The 17,197-nt window shown below is 48.8% G+C and overlaps 1 protein-coding gene across 1 annotated transcript in view; it reads right to left on the reverse strand.

The window, feature by feature from the left end:
• The window catches only part of mecp2 (methyl CpG binding protein 2), a 72,218-nt gene that overhangs the window by 5,755 nt on the left and 49,266 nt on the right, over positions 1–17,197 (reverse strand). The gene's annotated exons all lie outside the window — the stretch shown is intronic.

The raw sequence follows: 17,197 nt of genomic DNA on the forward strand, positions 1-17,197 counted from the left end.
GGGAGGGGAGGGGGAGAGAGGGAGGGGGGGGAGAGGGAGGGGAGGGGGAGAGAGAGAGAGGGAGAGAGAGATGGAGGGGGAAGGGGAAGAGTGAGGGGGAGAGAGAGAGAGGGAGGGGAAGGGGAAGAGAGGGAGGGGAGAGGAAGAGAAAAAAGAGAGTGAGAGAGAGAGTGGGAGAGAGGCGGTGGTCAGGAATTATCGTGGAGGATGTTTAATGCCAATCCTTACTGACTGATGAGGAAGTCGAGGATCCAGTTGCAGAGTGGGGGTGTCGAGCCCCGGGTCCAGAGGTTTGGAGATGTTTGAGATGTAACTGGTATTTATAAACCGTCTGTAATGTGGTAAAATGTCCCAGGGCATTTCACAGCACTGCAAGCAGACTAAAACTGACACGGAGCCAAAGCGGCAGTGACGAGATTTGCCAAGAGAGCTGAATTTTAAGCGCATTGTGAGACGAGGAGGAAAGTGGGGCATTCACCGACGCGCATCCCATCGACAGATCCCGTTATTAGAGTCACTGAGACAATCAGAGCAAACCCAGCCCCTCGGCCCAACATCCAGGCCGACCAACATGCCCCATCTACACCAGCCCCACCTGCCCGCATTTGGCCCATGTCCCTCTGCACCTTTGTGTAGGACGCTGGTTTAAACCGAAGATAGACACAAGAATGCTGGAGTAACTCAGCGGGACAGGCAGCATCTCTCGAGCGAAGGAATGGGTGACGTTTCGAGTCGAGTCTGAAGAAGGGTCTCGATCCAACAGCACCTCATATTTCGCTTGGGCAGCTTGCAGCCCAGCGGTATGAACATCGACTTCTCCCACTTTAGATAGTCCCTCTCTTCCCCTCCCCCTTCCCAGATCTCCCTCTATCTTCCTGTCTCCACCTATATCCTTCCTTTGTCCCGCCCCCCTGACATCAGTCTGAAGAAGGGTCTCGACCCGAAACGTCACCCATTCCTTCTCTCCCGAGATGCTGCCTGACCTGCTGAGTTACTCCAGCATTTTGTGAATAAAAACCTGAATACAATACTCACCAAGTCATGTTTTTAGGTTGTGCAATCTGCCAAATCATGCAGGTACACACAAAATGCTGGAGTAACTCAGCGGGTCAGGCAGCACCTCGGGAGATAGGGAACGGGTGACGTTTCGGGTCGAGACCCTTCTTCAGACTGATGAAGGGTCTCGACCCGAAACATCACCCATTCCTTCTCTCCTGAGATGCTGCCTGACCCGATGAGTTACTCCAGCACTTTGTGTCTCCCTTCGATTTTAACCAGCATCTGCAGTTTTTCTCCTGCCAAATCATGCAACTGACACCAGCCTCCCTAATACGATATCATTGAGGGTTTAGAAGGATACGTACGAAACGCGGGAAAATGGAACTTGCTGACGAGGAAATCTTGGTCAGCATGGACGATAGGTCGCAGGACCTGCCTCTATGCTTTACTTTATAGATACTGCGTGGAAACAAGCCCTTCTGCCCAGCATGTCTGAGCCAACCGGTGATCACTCCGTACACTAGCACTATCCTACACACGAGAGATAACTTACAATTTTACCAAATCCAATTAACCTATAAACCTGTTCATCTTTGGAGTGTGGGAGGAAACCGGAGCATTTGTGGGGAAAAAAAACTGCAGATGCTGGTTAAAATCGTAGGTAGAAAAAAAAAAATGCTGGAGTAACTCAGCGGGTCAGGCAGCATCTCGGGAGGGAAGGAATGGGTGACGTTTCAGGTCGAGACCCTTCCTCAGACTCACATTTCGGGTCGAGACCCCAGTCTGAGGAAGGGTCTCAACCCGAAACGGCAGCCATTCCTTCCCTCCCGAGATGCTACCTGTCCCGCTGAGTTACTCCAGCATTTTGTGTCTGCCTAGGAAACCGGAGCACCTGGAGAAAACCCACGCTGTCACTGGGAGAACGTACAAACTCCGTGCAGGCAGCACCCGAGGTCAGGATGGAACCTGGGTCTCTGGCGCTCAAGGGGAAACAACTTCACCGCTGTGCCACCGCCCCGTACCAAATTCACCACTAATCTTGTCATAGTTTGGTGCAAACGTACAAAGGTGACTGCGTCGGCAAAACATTGTAAACAGCAGCAACTATTCCAACGTTCAATCCATCAGCCCACAGGTTCACTGCTTAAATTCATTCCGTGTACATGGACACAGTTCCAAATGCCCCTTTTCCAGTAAGACATTCAATTGGGAGCTGCAGTATTTACGATACGATACACTTTTATTCATCCCTGGAGGGGCATTGATCAGCCAACAGTCACAATACATGAGGTAAATGTGAAACAGGATCTTCCCAATTATCTCCCCTATTTGTGATAAATGTCAATTTCAAGAAGCCAATTTAACTCATACTTTTGTGACTTGTACAAATATGCAAAATTTTTGGATCGATATTTTATAATAATAATAATAATACATTTAATTTATACAGCGCTTTTCAGGAAACTCAAAGACGCTTTACAGCGCAAACAAGACATAAAAATAAACAAACAAAAGATTTGTCCTGACGGATGATTTTAAAAAACATTTCCAAAGTTATCGATAACCAACTGGATTTAGATCCAAAATTAATAATTTTAGGATTATCAGAACACATTACAAACTTTATTCACAAAATGCTGGAGTAACTCAGCAGGTCAGGCAGCATCTCGGGAGAGAAGAAATGGGTGACGTTTCGGGTCGAGACCCTTCTGAAGAAGGGCCTCGACCCGAAACGTCACCCATTCCTTCTCTCCCGAGATGCTGCCTGACCTGCTGAGTTACTCCAGCATTTTGTGAATAAATCGATTTGTACCAGCATCTGCAGTTATTTTCTTACATTACAAACTTTACGCTAAGTCAGAGACGCTTTCTTGACTACAGTTTAATAACTGCGAAAAAATTAATATTCAAATTTTGGGGAAAAACAGTAACCCCCCACAATTAAAATGTGGATTACGGAAATGACCGAGACCATTGCATTTGGAAAAAATAAGGTTTGCCTTAATTGACAAACCAGATCTATTTTTTAAAATATGGTCTCCATTTATTGAATTTTTAAAAAAGTAAATGGGTTTGTCACAAAAACTAAAATTTAAAACTAAAGTTAAAACTTGAGTTTAAGGTTGGATGTACAACTATACTCATTAACTCCCGCTAAGAAGAAGGGTCTCGACCCGAAACGTCACCCATTCCTTCTCTCCCGAGATGCTGCCTGACCTGTTGAGTTACTCCAGCATTTTGTGAATAAATCATTAACTCCCGGATCTATCCCCATAATCTTTAAATTTGTAATTCTCTTTTTTCTTTGCTTTCTCTCTATTAGTTTATAGTCTTTTTTTTCCAGTCTCTTTTCATCTTTATTTTTTCTTTAAAAATTAAAAAAATTGAAGCTATGTAAGAATTCTATAACCAGTTTGTTGTTTATTATTATTTGTACATATGCTTTAAAAAAAAAATTTAAATTAAAAAAAGAAAAAGAAAAAAAGAAAATGTGAAATTAAAAGTGAAAACAAAAAGCTGGCTGACGTCCGAACATCGCCTTCTCGTCTGGCATTAATCTCACGCGGACTGGAACATTAAAATAGGAAAGCAATGCTGAGAATTAGGCCGCATTGGGAGCAACACAAGCGGTTTTACACCCCATATCTGAGGAAGGATGTGCTGGCCCTGGAGAGGAGGAGGTTTACCAGAATGATCCCGGGAATGAGTGGGTTAACATTTGCCGACACTGGGCCTGTACTCGCTAGAGTTTAGAAGAACGAGGGGGGGAGCTCACGGAAACTTCACCGAATAATGAGCGGCCTGCATCGAGTGGATGTGGAGAGGATGTTTCCCACTAGTGGGAGAGTCTGGGACCAGAGGGCACAGCCTCAGAATTAAAGGGTGCTCCTTTAGGAAGGAGATGGGGAGGAATTTCTTTAGCCAGAGGGTGGTGAATCTGTGGAATTCATTGCCACAGAAGGCGGTGGAGGCCACAAGTCAGTGGATATTTTTAAGGCAGAGATAGGTTCTTGGTTAGTGCGGGTGTCAGGGGTTATGGGAAGGCAAGAGAATGGGGTTAGGAGGGAGAGATAGATCAGCCAGGATTGAATGGCAGAGTAGACTCGATGGGCTGAATGACCTAAATCTGCTCCTATCACTTAGGAACCTGAAGGCAGACACAAAATGCTGCAGTAACTCAGCGGGTCAGGCAGCATCTCGGGAGAGAAGGAATGGGCGACGTTTCGGGTCGAGACCCTTCTTCAGTCTCGACCCAGAACATCACCCATTCCTTCTCTCCCGAGGTGCTGCCTGACCCGCTGAGTTACTCCAGCATTGTGTATCTGCCTTCGATTTTAACCAGCATCTGCAGTTTTTTCCATGGAGTATGACTGGGCAACGCTCCGGTGGAACGCAGGGCTCGTGGGTTGATAAGAGTTGTCCCACGACCACTGCCACAGCCAGAGGAGTCGTGAGCAAAAAGCTCACTTCAGTCTCGCCTTCCATTCAGTCTCAGTTTGAGCCGAGCATTTCTGAAACTCAATTCATTTCCCTCCCCCCAGTTACTTGGAATTTTTTTGCTTCATCAAAGCAAGCTTTTGTTCTGGCCTGTTCAACAAAAACTAAACACGTTTCAGAAAAATGCCCTGATTGCTGTTTCAGATAACTCACCAGGACACAAAAATCACTGGGAAATAATAAAGCTTGAAATGGCTGAACAATGTCAGCTATCAGCAGCTGTTCCAGTTATCTAGGCCACTGCCCAGCACATTAAACCAAGAAATTACTTTTACTTTACTTCCCATTCACAGTCATAGAAACATAGAAAACATAGAAAATAGGAGCCAGCACCGCCATTCATAGAAACATAGAAAATGGGTGCAGGAGTAGGCCATTCGGCCCTTTGAGCCTGCACCGCCATTCAATATGATCATGGCTGATCATCCAACTCAGTATCCCGTACCTGCCTTCTCTCCATACCCCCTGACCCCTTTAGCCACATGGGCCACATCTAACTCCCACTTAAATATAACAAATGAACTGGCCTCAACTACCTTCTGTGGCAGAGAATTCCACAGATTCATCACTCTCTGTGTGAAAAAAAACGTTCTCATCTCGGTCCTAAAAGATTTTCTAAAAGAATTCATTGTGATCATGGCCGATCATCCACAATCAGTAACCCGTGCCTGCCTTCTCCCCATATCCCTTGATTCCACTAGCCCCGAGAGCCCTATCAGATCGAGTTGATGTCGAACACAGAACAGTCCAGCCCACAATCTGCGCCGAACATGATGCCAAGACCAACTTTAGACTTTAGAGACACAGAGCGGAAACAGGCCCTTCGGCCCACCAAGTCCGCGCCGCCCAGCGATCCCCGTACACTAGCACGACGCTACACACTAGGGGCAATTTACAATCTTTACCAAAGCCAATTAACCTGCACGGCTTTGGAGGATGGGACAAAATCGGAGCACCCAGAGAAAACCCACGCCATCACAGGGAGAATGTACAAACTCCATACAGACAGCGTCCGAAGTCAGGATCGAACATGGGGCTTTGGCGCTGAGGGGCAGAAACACCAGCGCTTCACCACCGTGCTGCCCTATACTCTTAGCTGCCTGCACATAATCCATGCCCCCTACCCTCTGCATATCTACATGCCTGTCTAAATGTTTCTTAAATGCCCCCATCGTGTCTGCCTCCACCAGCCATGTACCTGCCCAAGACACTTGAACAGGTACATGATTAGGAAAGGTTTAGAGGGATATGGGCCAAACGCAGACAGGTGGGATTAGTGCAGATGGGGCATCTTGGCCGGTATGGGCAAGTTGGGCCGAAGGGCCTGTTCCAATGCTAAGAACCCCTATGAGGCCAGTTCATTGGCTATATTTAAGAGGGAGTTAGATGTGGCCCTTGTGGCTAAAGGGATCAGGGGGTGTGGAGAGAAGGCAGGTACAGGTTACTGAGCTGGATGATCAGCCATGATCATATTGAATGGCGGTGCAGGCTCGAAGGGCCGAATGGCCTACTCCTGCACCTATTTTCTATGTTTCTATGACAGTCTGTGATTGATCCCGGCAGTTCGTTCCAGCCATGGTCTTCAGAGATGCTACCTGACCCACTGAGTTACTCCGCCATTTTGTTTTTTTAAACGGTTCCAGAACAAGGGGCCACAGTTTAAGAATAAGGGGTAGGCCATTTAGAACGGAGATGAGGAAAAACTTTTTCAGTCAGAGTTGTGAATCTGTGGAATTCACTGCCTCAGAAGGCAGTGGAGGCCAATTCTCTGAATGCATTCGAGAGAGAGATAGATAGAGCTCTTAAGGATAGCGGAGTCAGGGGGTATGGGGAGAAGGCAGGAACGGGGTACTGATTGAGAATGATCAGCCATGATCACATTGAATGGCTGTGCTGGCTCGAAGGGCCGAATGGCCTCCTCCTGCACCTATTGTCTATTGTTTTAAGAGGCTTTTAGATCGCACATGGATCTGGTGGGAATGGAGGGAAACGGATCACGAGCAGGCAGAGGAGATCAGCTTAACTTGGCATTGTGTTCGGCACGGACATTGTGTGCCGAAGGTAGGATTGCCAACTGTCCCGTATTAGCCGGGACATCCCATCTATTGGGTTGTCCCATACAGCGAATGGTATGTTGGCATTCATAGCGAGGGGATTTGAGTATAGGAGCAGGGAGGTTCTGCTGCAGTTGTACAGGGCATTGGTGAATCCGCACCTGGAGCATTGCGTACAGTTTTGGTCTCCTAATCTGAGGAAAGACATTCTTGCCATAGAGGGAGTACAGAGAAGGTTCACCAGATTGATTCCTGGGATGGCAGGACTTTCATATGAAGAAAGACTGGATGGACTCGGCTTGTACTCGCTGGAATTTAGAAGATGGAGGGGGGATCTTATAGAAACTTACAAAATTCTTAAGAGGTTGGACAGGCTAGATGCAGGTAGATTGTTCCCGATGTTGGGGAAGTCCAGAACAAGGAGTCACAGCTTAAGGATAAGGGGGATGTCTTTTAGGACCGAGATGAGAAAGTTTTTTTTCACACAGAGAGTGGTGAATCTGTGGAATTCTCTGCTACAGAAGGTAGTTGAGGCCAGTTCATTGGCTATATTTAAAAGGGAGTTAGATGTGGCCCTTGTGGCTAAAGGGATCAGGGGGTATGGAGAGAAGGCAGGTACAGGATACTGAGTTGGATGATCAGCCGTGATCATATTGAATGGCAGTGCGTACAGGCTCGAAGGGCCGAATGGCCTCCTTCTGCACCTATTTTGTATGTTTCTAGGACCGCCCTTGTCCCTTATTAGTCCCCGGGGGCGCTGTAGGCCCGGACACCGTCGGCCCGGGGGCCACTGTAGGGCCGGACAGTGTAGGCCCGGAGGCCACCTAATGGCGGTTGCCTAGCAACCTGCCTCCCGGCCCAGGCGGCCGCTATTGGTGGAGCGGGAGCCTGTGGCCGCTGGCAGGGCGAGGTCACGTGGGGCGCGGAGCGGTGACGTCACCTGTTGTGCCTTATTTGGGAGTGAGATAGTTGGCAACCCTCGCTGAGGGGGTTGTTGCTGTGTTACATTTTCTATGAACCAGGCTTGCTGAAGCCATGGGACAAGAGGTCAATCAGCCGTGCGTCAGTCAGATTCGTTAAATCTGGAATGAAAGCTAAAATCAGTCATTATGACTATGAAACTACGTGCCTGTCGTTAAAAACTCATCTGGTGCATTTACGTGAAACCTGTAGTCCCCATCTGAATCTGACATTAATTTGACTGGCTGACTTAATTGTGCTGCGAAATGATCTCGCGAGCCAGTTAAGGGAGAAATTAGGCACAAGATAATAACTGGGGAGAGCTGCTGCCACACACCGTGACCTCCATCCTGTCCGCAGATTGTCTGCGTGCAGTTTGCACGTTTGCCTGTGACTGTGGGATTTCCCCCACATCCCAGAGATGGGTGGGTTTGAAGGATAATTGGCCCTGTGTAAAATTGCCCCCTTGTGTGTATGGAGTGTTCAGCGTGGGTTTTACATCCACGCCCGACACTCTGGGGAACGTTATACTGAAGCCAATTAACCTACTAACCCGCGCGCATTTGGGATGTGGTAGGAAATCCACAGGATCACATGGAGAACGTGCAAACTCTGCACTGACAGCTCCCGCGGTCAGGATGGAACCCGGGTCTCTGGCGATCTACCCGCTGTGCCATCTTCCCATCCCCTCCCCTCTCTGCGTTCCGCAGAGACCGTTCCCTCCGTAACTCCCTGGTCCACTCGTCCCTTCCAACCCAAACCACCCCATCCCCGGGCACTTTCCCCTGCAACCGCACGAGATGCAACACCTGTCCCTTTACCTCCCCCCTCAACTCCATCCAAGGACCCAAACAGTCTTTCCAGGTGAGACAGAGGTTCACCTGCACCTCCTCCAACCTCATCTATTGCATCCGGTGCTCCAGATGTCAACTTATTTACATCGGCGAAACCAAGCGCAGGCTCGGTGATCGTTTCGCTCAACACCTGTGCTCGGTCCGCATTGACCAAACTGATTTCCCGGTGGCCGAGCACTTCAACTCCCCCTCCCATTCCCAGTCTGACCTTTCTGTCATGGGCCTCCTCCAGTGCCATAGTGAGGCCCACCGGAAATTGGAGGAACAGCACCTCATATTTCGCCTGGGCAGCTTGCAGCCCAGCGGTATGAACATCGACTTCTCCAACTTTAGATAGTTCCTCTGTCCTTCTCTTCCCCTCCTCCTTCCCATATCTCCCTCTATCTTCCTGTCTCCACCTATATCCTTCCTTTGTCCCGCCTCCCTGACATCAGTCTGAAGAAGGGTCTCGACCAGAAACGTCACCCATTCCTTCTCTCCTGAGATGCTGCCTGACCTGCTGAGTTACTCCAGCATTTTGTGAATAAATACCTTAGTTTTGTACCAGCATCTGCAGTTATTTTCTTATATTACCCTCTGCGCCACATTGATTGTACATTTCCCTCCACAAAGCCTTCTGAAGATTACCCTCGACACCCTTACTCATCAAGAATCTTTCCATCACCACTTGAAAAACACCCAATGTCTTGGCCTCCACTGCCTTCTGTGGCAATGAATCCCACAGAATCACCACCCTCTGGCTAAAGAAATTCCTCCTCATCTCCTTCCTAAAGGAACGTCCTTTAATTCTGAGGCTGTGCCCTCTGGTCCTTGACTCTCCCACTAGTGGAAACATCCTCTCCACATCCACTCGATGCAGGCCGCTCACTATTCTGTACGTTTCAATGAGGTCCCCCCACGTTCTTCTAAACTCCAGCGAGTACAGGCCCAGTGCCCACAAACACTCATTGTACAGTAACCCACTCATTCCTGGGATCGTTCTCGTAAACCTCCTCTGGACATCGTTTGTCAAACTCCACTTGGCCTTTGCAGCTGAGTACTTCAAACCCATTTTACTCCTGCAGGGAAGGTCAATAACACTCCTGTTGTTCCAGTTCCTTCCATTTCACGGAGACCACAGCGAGGCATTTTTATTTCGGAGCTGCTGAAGGCTGGGCTCATTGTGCAGCAAGACACGAGGCAAGTTGGCTGCCCTCTGATACCCGCCTCGCAGCGAGGAGCCCACAACAATAAAAGGACGAGGGAGAGAGAGAGTGGGAGGCAAATAGTTACCTTCCTAACCGAAGAAAGTAACAGGTACAGCAAAGATAGTCACAGTAATTGCAAAGATAGGACACAAAAAGCTGGAGTAACTCAGCGGGACAGGCAGCATCTCTGGAGAGAAAGAAAGGGTGACGTTTCAGGTCGAGACTTCCTTTAGATTTCAGTAATTGCAAAATCGCATAGTTGCAAAAGCATCCCCCTGCAACCAGAGAGCAGTGCTGAACTACTATCTACCTCATTGGTGACCCTCGGACTCTACTGGCTTTCCCTTGCACTAAACCTTATTCCCTTCTCATGTATCTCTGCACTGTAAATGGCTCGATTGTAATCATTGAAAGTAGGCATGCAGGTGCAGCAGGCAGTGAAGAAAGCGAATGGTATGTTGGCATTCATAGCGAGGGGATTTGAGTATAGGAGCAGGGAGGTTTTGCTGCAGTTGCACAGGGCATTGGTGAGACCACACCTGGAGTATTGCGTACAGTTTTGGTCTCCAAATCTGAGGAAAGACATTCTTGCCATAGAGTGAGTACAGAGAAGGTTCACCAGATTGATTCCTGGGATGGCAGGACTTTCATATGAAGAATGACTGGATAGACTCGGCTTGTACTCGCTGGAATTTAGAAGACTGAGGGGGGATCTTATAGAAACTTACAAAATTCTTAAGGGGTTGGACAGGCTAGATGCAGGAAGATTGTTCCCGATGTTGGGGAAGTCCAGAACAAGGGGTCACAGTTTAAGGATAAGGGGGAAGTCTTTTTGGACCGAGATGAGAAAGTTTTTTTTTCACACAGAGAGTGGTGAATCTGTGGAATTCTCTGCCACAGAAGGGAGTTGCGGCCAGTTCATTGGCTATATTTAAGAGGGAGTTAGATGTGGCCCTTGTGGCTAAAGGGATCAGGGGGTATGGAGAGAAGGCAGGTACAGGATACTGGGTTGGATGATCAGCCATGATCATATTGAATGGCGGTGCAGGCTCGAAGGGCCGAATGGCCTACTCCTGCACCTATTTTCTATGTTTCTATGTGTTGTCTTTCTGCTAACAGGTTAGCACGCAACAAAAGCTTTTCACTGTACCTCAGTACACGTGACGATAAACTAAACTGAACTGAGTAATCCACAGAAGGTTGGGTGGGCTCAGAATCTGATTCTTTCATTTAAATGCAGGCAAAACCAAGGCCAGCACAGGGCAACAATGGCACTGCAGGCAGACACAGAAAGCTGGAGTAACTCAGCAGCGTCTCTGGAGAGAAGGAACGGGTGACGTTTCGGGTCGAGGCCCTTCCTCGCACTTGCAAGTTCTCCCCTGAGCTAACTGGAATGTGATTCAGCTCTGGTTTCTACGTAGGCTCCAGAGTGGGAAGAGACGCAAGTACAAGCCAGGCAGATTGGCTTCATGCCCTGCTGCTTGTTAGTCCGACAAATCGCTTTGCGGTGCGGTCATTGGGCTGTTTTAAATTTTCAAACACAAACTTCCCGCTCGCTCCAACGTTCCTCCATCCCGCCCGTGTGAAAACAGGGTGGAAACCCGCATCGAGAATCCAGAGGGCAAGGATCAACTCAGACACACCTTCCTCTGCAAATGCTCGCACACTCGCATAAGTTCGCTTAGGAATCTTGGCCTAGCTCCCCCACCACTTTCTCTATTTTAGTTTATAGAGATACAGCGCGGAAACAGGCCCTTCGGCCCACCGAGTCCATGCCGACCAGCTATCCCCGCACACTAACTCTATCCTACACACACTGGGGACAATTTTTACGTTTACCAAGCCAATTAACCGACAAACCTGTGCGTCTTTGGAGTGCGGGAGGAAACCGAAGATCTCGGAGAAAACCCACGCAGGTCACGGGGAGAACGTACAAACTCCGTACAGGCATAGATAAAAAGTTGCGCGGGCACTTTACACAGAAATTGGACCCCATATCTGAGGACGGATGTGCCGGCCCTGGAGAGGTTCCGGAGGAGGTTTACGAGAACGATCCCAGGAATGAGCGGGTTAACAAATGATGAGCGTTTGTCGGCACTGTGCCTGTACTCACTGGGGTTCAGAAGGATAGCGGCACGGTAGCGCAGCGGTAGAGTTGCTGCTTTACAGCGAATGCAGCGCCGGAGACTCAGGTTCGATCCTGACTACGGGTGCTGCACTGTAAGGAGTTTGTACGTTCTCCCCGTGACCTGCGTGGGTTTTCTCCGAGATCTTCGGTTTCCTCCCACACTCCAAAGACGTACAGGTATGTAGGTTAATTGGCTGGGTAAATGTAAAAATTGTCCCTAATGGGTGTAGGATAGTGTTAATGTACGGGGATCGCTGGGCGGCACGGACTTGGTGGGCCGAAAAGGCCTGTTTCCGGCTGTATATATATGATATGATATGATATGATGAGGGGGGACATCGTTGAAACGTACCAAATAGTGAGCGGCCTGGATAGAGTGGGTGTGGACAGGATGTTTCCACTAGTGGGAGAGTCTAGGACCAGAGGGCACAGCTTCAGAATAAAAGGATGTACCTTTAGAAAGATGAGGAATTAACCAGAGGGTGGTGAATCTGTGGAATTCATTACCACAGACATCAGTGGAGGCCAAGTCAATGGAAAAATGTAAGACGGAGATTGACAAATTCTTGATTAGCATGGGCGTCAGGGGTTATGGGGCAGGAGAATGGGGTTGAGAGGGAACGATAGATCAGACGAAAAGAAGGGCCCAGACCTGAAACGTCACCTATCTGCGTTCTCCACAGATGCTGCCTGACCCGCTGAGTTACTCCAGCACTGAACACTGAGTTACTCCAGCACTGAATACCGAGTTACTCCAGCACTCTGTGAAAAGTCGCCTATCTGCGTTCTCCACAGATGCTGCCTGACCCGCTGAGTTACTCCAGCATTGAACACTGAGTTACTCCAGCACTGAACACTGAGTTACTCCAGCACACTGTGAAACGTCGCCGATCTGCGTTCTCCACAGATGCTGCCTGACCCGCTGAGTTACTCCAGCACTGAACACTGAGTTACTCCAGCATTTTGTGTCTACCTTAGATGTAAACCAGCACCTGCAGTTCTTTCCTATGCAGTGTCTGCTGCACTGCGAACGTTCTCCTCCTCTCTCGGACGAGTTACATTTTATCTCTGTGCCGCCCACTCCCGACATCAGTCTGCAGAAGGGTCTCGACCCATTCCTGCTGCCTGTCCCGCTGAGTTACTCCAGCAATTTGTGTCCACCTTAGATTTAAGCCAACATCTGCAGTTCTTTCGACACACAATGCTGGAGTAACTCAGCGGGCCAGGCAGCATCTCGGGAGAGAAGGAATGGGTGATGTTTCGGGTCGAGACCCTTCTTCAGGCTGAAACGTCACCCATTCCTTCTCTCCCGAGATGCTGCCTGGCCCGCTGAGTTACTCCAGCATTTAGTGTCTGCTCCAACACTTTGTGCTTTTTTATTGTAAACCAACATCTGCAGTTGTTGGTGTCTCTCTCGATTATTTTTTGCCCTCCCGGTTCCATTTAGGAGAATTTTTAAATTAAAAAAAACTCAGTGAGATGTAATTATTGATTGGTGTCCTGCCCGGTCTTTGCTTTTGTGCCGGCACAACATTTCTTCAGCACTTCTGCAACATCAGAGCTAGAGTGGCTAATTGGCACGCAGGAAGCTCTCCATGTTCACCAGCTAATCAGTTTTTAGAAATGATGGCAAGGGCTGACCTTGGATACTGGAGAGAGAGAGCCCACAGGATCGTTTGCGATACCCTCAGGTGGCACTGCGGTAGAGTTGCTGCCTTACAGCGCCAGAGACCCACATTCAACCCGACTGCAGGTGCCAACGCCATTTCACCTCTGCCTGTGCTTTTGGATACAGCGCGGAAACAGGACCACCGGGTCCGTGCCGCCCAGCGATCCCCGCACACTAACACTATCCTACACCCACCAGGAACAATTTTTACATTTACCGAGTCAATAAACCTACCAACCTGTGCGTCTTTGGAGCGTGGGGGGAAACCGAAGGTCTCGGAGAAAACCCACGCAGGTCACGGGAAGAACGTACAAACTCCGTACAGACAGCGCCCGTAGTCGGGATGGAACCCGGGTCTCCGGCGCTGCATTCGCTGTAAGGCAGCAACTCTACCGCTGCGCCACCGTGCCGCCCTACGTACTCCATGCATTTACCAGCCACCCCCACCCCCTCCCCCTATCACTCACCAGACTTTGTCCCGCCCCACCTCTCATTTCAAGCTTTCTTCTCCCTGCTACAAACACCGAAGAAGGATGCCAACACAAAATGTCCAATCCCTCCACAGATGCTGCCTTACCTGCCGAGTTCCTCCGGCACTTAGTATTTTGCTCAGGATTTCAGCCTCTTATGCCTCCTGTCTACTAATGTTTAGTTTAGAGATACGGCGAAGAAACAGGCCCTTTCGGCCCGCGCCGACCAACGATCCCTAACTCTATCCCACACACACTGGGGACAATTTACATTTATACTAAACCAATCAACCTACAAACCTGCAGGTGTGGGTGGAAACCGAAGATCTCGGAGAAACCATACACGGTCACGGGGAGAACATACAAACTCCGTACAGACAGCAACCGTAGTCAGGATCAAACCCGGGTCTCTGGCGCTGCAAGGTAGCAACTCTACCGCTGCGCCACCGTGCCGAAGAGTCAGAGGTTTAGTCTAAGTATAAGAAAATAACTGCAGATGCTGGTACAAATCGAAGGTATTTATTCACAAAATGCTGGAGTAACTCAGCAGGTCAGGCAGCATCTCGGGAGAGAAGGAATGGGTGACGTTTCGGGTCGAGACCCTTCTTCAGACCGAAGAAGGGTCTCGACCCGAAACGTCACCCATTCCTTCTCTCCCGAGATGCTGCCTGACCTGCTGAGTTACTCCAGCATTTTGTGAATAAATACCAGAGATTTAGTCTAATTGATCGTGTTCGGCACAAACATTGTGGTTCAAAGGGCCCATTCCTGTGCTGCTGTGTTTTATGTTCTATGTGCAAGGCCAGTCTTTGTGCTCCCATTTGCAAATGAAGGATTGGTTAAGTCGAAGGAATTTCTCAAAAAGCCTTTTCCTAAGAATGGATAATTTGTTAAACCACTCTCTCTCTCTCTGATCAAGCACCATCCCTGCCGTGAGCTGCTCAGTATTTCAGTGACTTGCTGTGAAGTTCTTTGCTTATGGGAGCACAAAGCTCTCTAGGTTTAACCATTGTATAGCAGCCTTTCATGTAGAAATGTGGCAGCACAATAGCAAGATATTTTTAATATAAAAACAACAAAACGCTGGAGTAACTCAGCGGGTCAGGCAGCATCTCTGGAGAACGTGGATAGGGGACATTTTGAGTCGGGACCCTTCTTCAGACTACAAGAAGGGCCCCTTCCCAAAACGTTATCGACCCATGTCCTCCAGAGATGCTGTCCGACCCGCTGAGTTACTCCAGCGTTTTGTGTTATCACCATCAAAATGGTGATTAGACTTCACACAGCACAGAACAGTACAACACAGGAACAGGCCCTTCGGCCCACAATGTCAGTGCTGAACGTGATGCCAAGTTAAAAGTCCTTCTTTTCAATGAACAAACATTCTGTGTTTCAACAGCAGTATAGTTTAGTTTAGATACAGGCCCTTCGGCCCACCAAGCACACGCTAACCAGCGATGATCCTACACACTAGGGACAATTAAAATTTCTAACCAAAGCTAAATTAACCTACAAACCTGCACGTCTTTGGAATGTGGGAGGAAATCGGAGAAAACCCACGCGGTCACGGGGAGAACGTACAAACTCCGTACAGACAGCGTCCGTAGTCAGGATGGAACCCGGGTCTCTGGCGCTGTGAGGCAGCAGTTCTACCGCTGCGCCACCGTGCCGCCCCTAAGTTTGGTGACTTTGAACATTTAATTTTGTTGGGGTTTAAACTAGCATCAGCTGCTTGCCTGTAACAATGGGCGCGTGCCTCCTTTCCCTCTTGCTGTGTCTACTTCAGATAGTCGGGGCTGGGAGCTTTGCATCGTCACACTGCTCTTGGGCTGATTTTACCCACGGCTCTATGCTGTAAAACGTAAATGTCTTTGCACACCATTTTGCCATTGGAATATTAACCGGTGCAGTGTGAAACTGTGTGCTGACCTTGTACCTGCACCCATTCTTATCAGGCTAGATAAATAGTCAAACCTTGTGTCAACATTAGGCTGAGCGGGCTGGGACTCTGTTCCTTGAGGCGCAGGAGGATTTGAGGTGATCTTATCGAGGTGTACAAAATCATGAGAATAGCTCGGGTGGACGCACAGAGTCCCTTGCCCAGAGTAGGGGAATCAAAAACCAGAAAACATAGGTTTAAGGTGAGGGGGGAGGGGGGAAGAGAGTTAACTAATCATTTAATATGATCATGGCTGATCATCCACAATCAGTGCCCGCTCCTGCTTTCTCCCCATATCCCCTAATTCCGTTAGCCCTAAGAGCTAAATCTAACTCTCTATGGAAAACATCCAGAGAATTGGCCTCCACTGCCTTCTGTGGCAGAGAATCACAGATTCACAACTCTCTGGGTGGGAAAGTTTTTCCTCATCTCAGTCCTAAATGGCCGACCCTTTATTCTTAAACTGTGACCCATGGTTTTAGACAATAGACAATAGGTGCAGGAGGAGGCCATTCGGCCCTTCGAGCCAGCACCGCCATTCAATGTGATCATGGCTGATCATTCTCAATCAGTACCCCGTTCCTGCCTTCTCCCCATACCCCCTGACTCCGCTATCCTTAAGAGCTCTATCTAGCTCTCTCTTAAATGCATTCAGAGAATTGGCCTCCACTGCCTTCTGAGGCAGAGAATTCCACAGATTCACAACTCTCTGACTGAAAGAGTTTTTCCTCATCTCAGTTCTAAATGGCCTACCCCTTATTCTTAAACTGTGGCCCCTGGTTCTGGACTCCCCCAACATTGGGAACATGTTTCCTGCCTCTAACGTGTCCAACCCCTTAATAATCTTATATGTTTCAACAAGATCTCCTCTCATCGTTCTAAATTCCAGTGTATACAAGCCTAGTCGCTCCAGTCTTTCAACGTACGACAGTCCCGCCATTCCGGGAATTAACTTAGTAAACCTACGCTGCACACCCTCAATAGCAAGAATGCATAGTTTTAATGCCAAGAGTCCCCTCCCCGTCAGTCCAATCTGGATTCCTGATCAGAGGTATGAGAGCAAAGAAGTGTTGAGGGCTTCCTCCACTGTCAGAGTGCAGCCAAACTGTAGGTACAACACCTCATTTTGCTGCTTCCTTTATCATGGTTACCTTTTTGCATATCTTTCATTCATTTGTTCGAGATCTCTCGATATCACTGTCAATACATTACGCCCACCTGCCTAATATGCTGTTGGTCCTCCGTGTGCAGCCCCATACGCAGCAGGGTGCGATGCACTGTGTATTGTGACACATTCCTCCCGTGACCACCATTAACATTTTCCGTGACTTGTGCCACAGTCGAACTTCTGTCGGCTCGGACCAGACGGGATAGCCTTCGTTGCCCTCGCGCATCGATGAGCCTTGGGCGCCCAACACCCTGCCTGTCGCCGGTTTGTG

This window comes from Rhinoraja longicauda, chromosome 39 (genome assembly GCF_053455715.1).
Source record: "Rhinoraja longicauda isolate Sanriku21f chromosome 39, sRhiLon1.1, whole genome shotgun sequence".
Lineage (NCBI taxonomy): Eukaryota > Metazoa > Chordata > Chondrichthyes > Rajiformes > Arhynchobatidae > Rhinoraja > Rhinoraja longicauda.